Raw genomic sequence first — 6,256 nt, 5'->3', positions numbered from 1 at the left:
TTAAGTATGAACGAAATGGTGCTAAGAGGACTAAAATCCCCTTGGAAACTTATGCCTGCATACATGCTCTGATTGAGAAAGCATTGTGGCGTTCATTGGCACTAAATTACTGCTACGTTAGTTGTGTGTCGCGCTGGTGCCCTGAAGCTACCGTGGTACCGATGTCTAGCTTCTGGGCATGAAGCTCCGAATGAAAATCGCAGTTAACTTAATTAAAAGCGGTATAGCACGGGTTGTTTGAGTAAGTCCTCCACCGGACGTAGCTCTACAGAACTGCTTAACCTGTATACCGGACTGCAAACACTACTGCTAGTACCATCAACTGACCTAGATACTAAGAACTAGCCCGTTCATTCAGTGAACTGAGCCTTTAGAAATTACCAGCATTTGTTTATTTTTCTTTTCTCTCCCTCCCCATCTATTTGTTCCATGTAGACCAGTGGCACCCCTTTCCAGTAAAGATTCTCTATTACTGCGAAAACCACAGCATTTTCCTATCCCGACATAAGAGCAATGACAGCGGTGGTTGTCCAGCACAATAAGCACGTCACCAGCCTAACCCTACCGGATACGACCCCTTACAAGCGGAAGAAACGGCCATCGCTTTCACCGTAACGCAAAATGCAGCCAGAGTCATCATCACAGATTCGCAGCAAGTGCGCCGTAACTTCTCGTGCGAGCGAATCATCTGCCAGCGTCTACCAGACAGATACATCATGATCATATGTGCACCCGCACACTCTGCCGTCCCGGGCGTGTGTTTCCAAATGCTTCGCTGCACAGCGCCCCACGTGACATGTGTGATGACACTGCGCTTGCTATTCTATTCAGCTGCTGCTAAACCGGCCTCGCCATTCGGGGTTTGTGGCCTCAAGGTAGAGTTCTTGGTACGGGCGCTGACCGCCTGGGTTCGAGCCTCAGCGGGTCTGCTTTAATTATATTGCATTTTTTTGCTTAAGTCAATTTTAAATGCGAATGCATTTCTTAGTCGGGGGTTGTCGTGCGTTGGCCGGCGTGCGCCTAGCAACAGCTGTGGCGCGCCTAGCAACCGGAGCATGTGGTAGCTCGGGCGGGAGTAGCGGAGGGCAAGGGGAGAGGAGGAGCGCGCTCGGGCGTGTGAGGGCGCTCGCATCGCGGAGCTCGGCGGAGAGAGCTCGCGCGCGGGGCGGGTGTGTTGCGCGATGCCGGCTCCGACACGTGCCCTACTACCATTCACGGGAGTTGCATTGATCTGGTCTTTACGCGAAACTGTGCCGCGCGTATGCTTCTCAAAGACCCTTTGACCGTGCACTTCAGCGACCACAAGGCGGTGATTGTGGCCGTCAGGTACAACGATAACACAAACAGGTGCTGATGAATGAATAAATGGTTACGTTCACACTCTCGTCTCTCTTCATTAAGTACGCCATTAATAATAATTACTCGCAGCGCACTCATCGGTGCACCCAATGCACCGATGAGTATTCGCATTTCCGCACGATCCCCTTCGGGGAGGTGGGGGGATTTTTTTTTTATTGCGGACGAACTCACTTATTCGTGTTGTTTTTATTAGAAATAGAGATTTGGTATGTTTTAGGCCGCTTTCGGTTCGGGGCGCAGCCTATGACCAGGTTTAATTAACGTTCTGTGTCGCGCGAAGACACATGTCACGTGGGGCGCTGTGCAGCGAAGCGTTTGGAAATACGACGGTCAACGAAACCACCCACCTGTTGGCCCGAGAGTTATCCCGCGCGGCCCCGGCAACGGAGCAGGATGGACCAACCTTGTTGATCACATATCACTAAATATCTCAGCACTACAAGTTAGAACCTGTCACCTATCCGGCACCGCATAAGAACCTAGCGAAACAGAAAGAACCGCAGCTCCGCGCACTCCAGATAAATACCTTTCCCCATCCCACTAAAGGCCATATATTGCAACAAACTGTATATTTTCCGCCATGCCGCATCTGCGAATCCCCCGGGACGCTCTTCGATATGGTAGGGGGCTGTGCTCACACCCCACTACATTCGCAGAGTCCCTCGCTTTCTTCTTACGAGCTCTGGGAGAAAGCTCTGACCAACTCCGATTTCAGTTATCAGCGCATGCTGGTGTTCAGGGCTGTTGAGGCTGGAAAAGTTCAAGGGTGCTTGGACTGAGGACGCCTCCCCATTGCTCTTTGCAATAGACACGTCTACTATCTCCAGGCTTTCTCGAAGCTGGCTGTACAAAACATTCTTCTCGCAGAGGTGGCTTCTCCGCAATATGATCACTGCTGAGGCGGAGCTAGCTTTACGGCACGCCAGCATTGCGGCGAAGCTCCCACTTAGGTAGTATGCGCGAAAAACGAGCGAAGAAAAGGCGATACTGCTAACGACAACGTATTAATTTAACAATAAAAATTTATAGTAATAAATACTATTTAATCTTAATGTTTCAACAAATCTGGTGTTTAAAATAGAACTACTAAGAGATTACAAACGTATATGAGGTCCTTCGTCCGAGGGCAAAGGTTTGTTCTTGTCAGTGGAGGTAATTGTGGAGGACCCATAATGCCAACGGGGAATTAATGAATTAATGTTATACTGAAGTTTACTCTTTGCCTATAAACCTTTACGTTCCAGGCGTGCAAAACTGTAGGCATTATGAACAATAATGATTAGCTATCGTAGCTGGCGTGATTGAAGAACCTTTCCTGAATTTCTTGCTCTTGGTCTCAACGCTTCAAGTTGGGAAAGCCATGATGTGTCTCTTTTGCGAAAATGACAAATCTTTCACTTGCAGCTCAAATTTTTTATTTTTGTAGGTGTGTTATAAACCGGCCACGAAGACGAAATACTACAACTTTGTTCAATTTGAAAGAACCGGATTTTGGTAAATCCCTTAGCTCCATCCCAGCCTCGAAAGACGTTTTTTTAACCGAGAAAACGCAAGGGATATTTAAAAACTTTCAAATTTCACGCCACAGTGACGTGTTATGGACAGGAGTGACGTATGTGGGCCACCACTAAAACACAGTTATCAGCATTCTAGTAATATGATAAGACAAAACTAGAGGCCCCACTACAATCGCCCAGTCGTGTCTCGTGGCGCTGACTTAGATAGGCGGCCGCCAATCGCACAAACAAGATTCTGTGACGTCATAGAAAAGTTGCCGGAAAGTGGCTGTGGAGTCGCCCCTGCTGCATCTATTTTCCCTACTATCCCCGTTATTTCTTTCTCTTTTGCGATAAAATTGGTATCATTGTTTTCAGCACACAGGAGTCTTCTTAATAAACGAATCTTGTATTTGGTCTTATCTCCAGTATTTCTTTAATGTTTGCGATAAAATTGGCATCATTGTTTTTAGGATGAAGGAGTCTTCTTAAAAACCAATCTTGTATTTTGTCTTCATCGCACTTCTCAGGGGTATCCCAGTGAACTTGTGATATATCATAGGAGGCACGAAAACGAGGATTTTTGGACCGGCATCATTAGCCGGGGGTTGCGTTGTTAAAAAAAAACTTTTCAGCCAGCAGAGAGATCAGAAGTGCCAAATAATGGCAGAATTCGGAGATTGAAACTGCCAAACTGCTCTTATATCTTGCTGTCTGTGGGTCAAAATAATGTTACGTGGCAGCAGAAGTGATGAGGCGATCCATGGATGATAGGGAGTGGTCTATTTACAAAGCGATGCGATGGACGTATTTACAGAATGTACAATGCTTCCATAAGATAGCACACGCAAGGACACAGCCACTTCTTCATCGTCCTCGTCATCTTGTGTCTTGGGCCATGACAGTATGGGACGTCGCTCACTTATGTATCCCATGACAATATTAGCGGAACCAGCCTGCATAACCGCTAAACCTTCCACGACTCCTTAACCTTTCGTTAACATTCAGCATTTTCCAACTTTGGACGGAGATAACAGCTAGAGCCGCATACTGGGCAAGATTACATTAATATAGCCGGTTGGCTCGAGATTCCCGAGTCAACGAAAACCTCGAACCCACCGACGTCAAATTCAAAACGGCGGACTTCGTTTTACGCGTTCTGTAGGATTCACCGTTAGGAATACATCGTTCATGTTCCTTGCTGGAGAAACCTATTCAAGGATCTAAAGTTGGTTATTCGACCGCACGACGAAGTGAAAAACGGTATCGTATTTATAAAGTCATGAGAGAAAGATAAGCACACGTACCCTTTACAGCTCATTTGTTTGACGCTGTATTTTTGTTATATTGTCGCCTAACACAAATTTTAATGAACTTCACGGTTCTGTTCTCGAGATCCGTATTCTTTTCATGGGGCGTCGAGAGTCACGAAGGAACAAAAAGCGCCAACGTTGAGCACATTGGCAACTGATATAGTTCTTGGAAGAGAAAAAAAAAAAAGGTTTCCGGAACTGAAGGACTGCGCAGGTTTTTTGCAGACGCTTTTCTTTGCCTTCCTCTTTCGCCGGACAACTGGCCCTGACAATGGTGGTTGCGCGCCCCACTTCGTGAAAACAGCGCCCTCTAGGTGCTCCTTCACTCAGCGGGCAATCTACGGCTCGTGAAGTGTCCATTAGGAACCGCTTCCGCCCAAAGCCTTCGCGAATCACCGGGGCCTTGTGCTCGCAAAGGGCAATACGGGAAGGACATGTTGCTGCTAAAACTTCGGAATCATTCTGTTAGGTATTCTTTTTGCTTTCTTCCACTTCTTGTTAGTGTGAGAAATTTGTGACACGTACCGCATGCACCCAAGCCAGTCTTTCAGACAACACGACATAAAGAGAAATTTGAATGCGACTGAAACCGTGCAAGCTCACTTCTCACGGCTTCTGTCCAGCCTTCGTCGTTCCAAGGTGCAGTCCATTCCACGCGATCGACAAAAGCCACGTCTTTCCGACAGTTTTTATGGACAGTCGTTTATGTGACGTCTGGTTTTCATTTTGGCATATTCCTAAGGGAGATCAGGCTAGTCATTAAAATTGAGGATTGAGATCATTATTGCTCTAATGTAGGGCCAACATCTAAAAGGTGGAAGGATGTCTCATATGTAACGAAGAACGCTTTTAAAAATTTTGGGGTTTAACGCGCCGACGCTGTACATCCGGGCTCTGAGGTGCGCCGTAGTGGAGGGCTTCGGATTAATGCCGACCACCTGGGGATCTTCAACGTGCGCAGAAGTCTCAGCACACCGCATTTCCGCTTTTCGCCTCCATCAGAAAAGCAGCCACCGCTGCCGGTACCATGTACCCGCGTCGTTGGGCTCAGCAGCGGAACACCTAGCCACTGAGCCACCGCGGCGGGTGAAGAACGGTTTTCACCACCTGGCAAGAACGCTCAAGATATGACCCTGTGTTTGGTATAACCTGTATGTCTAAGTGGTGGTTCTTCAGGCTGCCTCAAAGTGCATCCAGCGCATGACGTTTCTATATGTAAACTCCTTTTGCGGGAACCGACCAATTTTTTTATTCATGCGTGTGCGTGCGCGCCTGGACACACCTAGAACAGCTTTAGTGCAGATTTGAGATTGATTGATTGATTGATTGATTGATTGATTGATTGATTGATTGATTGATTGATTGATTGATTAATTGATTGATTGATTGATTGATTGATTGATTGATTGATTGATTGATTGATTGATTGATTGATTGATTGATTGATTGATTGATTGATTGATTGATTGATTTTACGGAATGGGGACTCAAGGTCTTGCCAGGGTTGGGGCAATCGGATGGAGGAGGTGGTGACGCCTACATCCTTGTGCCTACGCCCGTGGAACTTGATAAAGTACACAGGGACATGACAGTCTCCATCGAGTCTGCCTGGCCCTGGAAAGCCGTTGCCCACTCCTAGAAAACACTACGCCGCATTTGAAATCTAACGAAGCTTCCATTGGTTCCGAACTGGGAATCCTAACCGCTAGCCGACAGCTCATTGTTTTTTTTTAGTACGTGGTAGAGCACACACACACACAACGTAACGACATTTGGAGGACACTACATGGTCGGGCATGCAAAGGCAGGTAATAAAGCGTACAGCCAATAGAATGAAATTGGGGCAAGCGCACGCAAGTATTTAAAATATGGAAACATCCGAAAGACTGGCCCGAGACATTGTAAACATACATCGTGTACAGACGCCATTATTTATGGAAATAAGGCTTAGTTGACCGATAGAAGACGTGGATATCGCGCCATTCTCAGTACAGTTTTGATCGGACTGCTTTGCTGACAGGAATAAAATTTCGAGATTTTAACTCGCACAATCTGCCTTGCATGCAACCATGGGCGACAAAAATACGC

Source organism: Haemaphysalis longicornis, unplaced genomic scaffold, assembly GCF_048455015.1.
Source record: "Haemaphysalis longicornis isolate Haplotype H1 unplaced genomic scaffold, Haemaphysalis longicornis Haplotype H1 scaffold_2, whole genome shotgun sequence".
Taxonomy (NCBI): Eukaryota; Metazoa; Arthropoda; class Arachnida; order Ixodida; family Ixodidae; genus Haemaphysalis; species Haemaphysalis longicornis.
The sequence above is the reverse complement of the archived record's forward strand: the minus strand, read 5'-3'. Positions refer to the sequence as shown.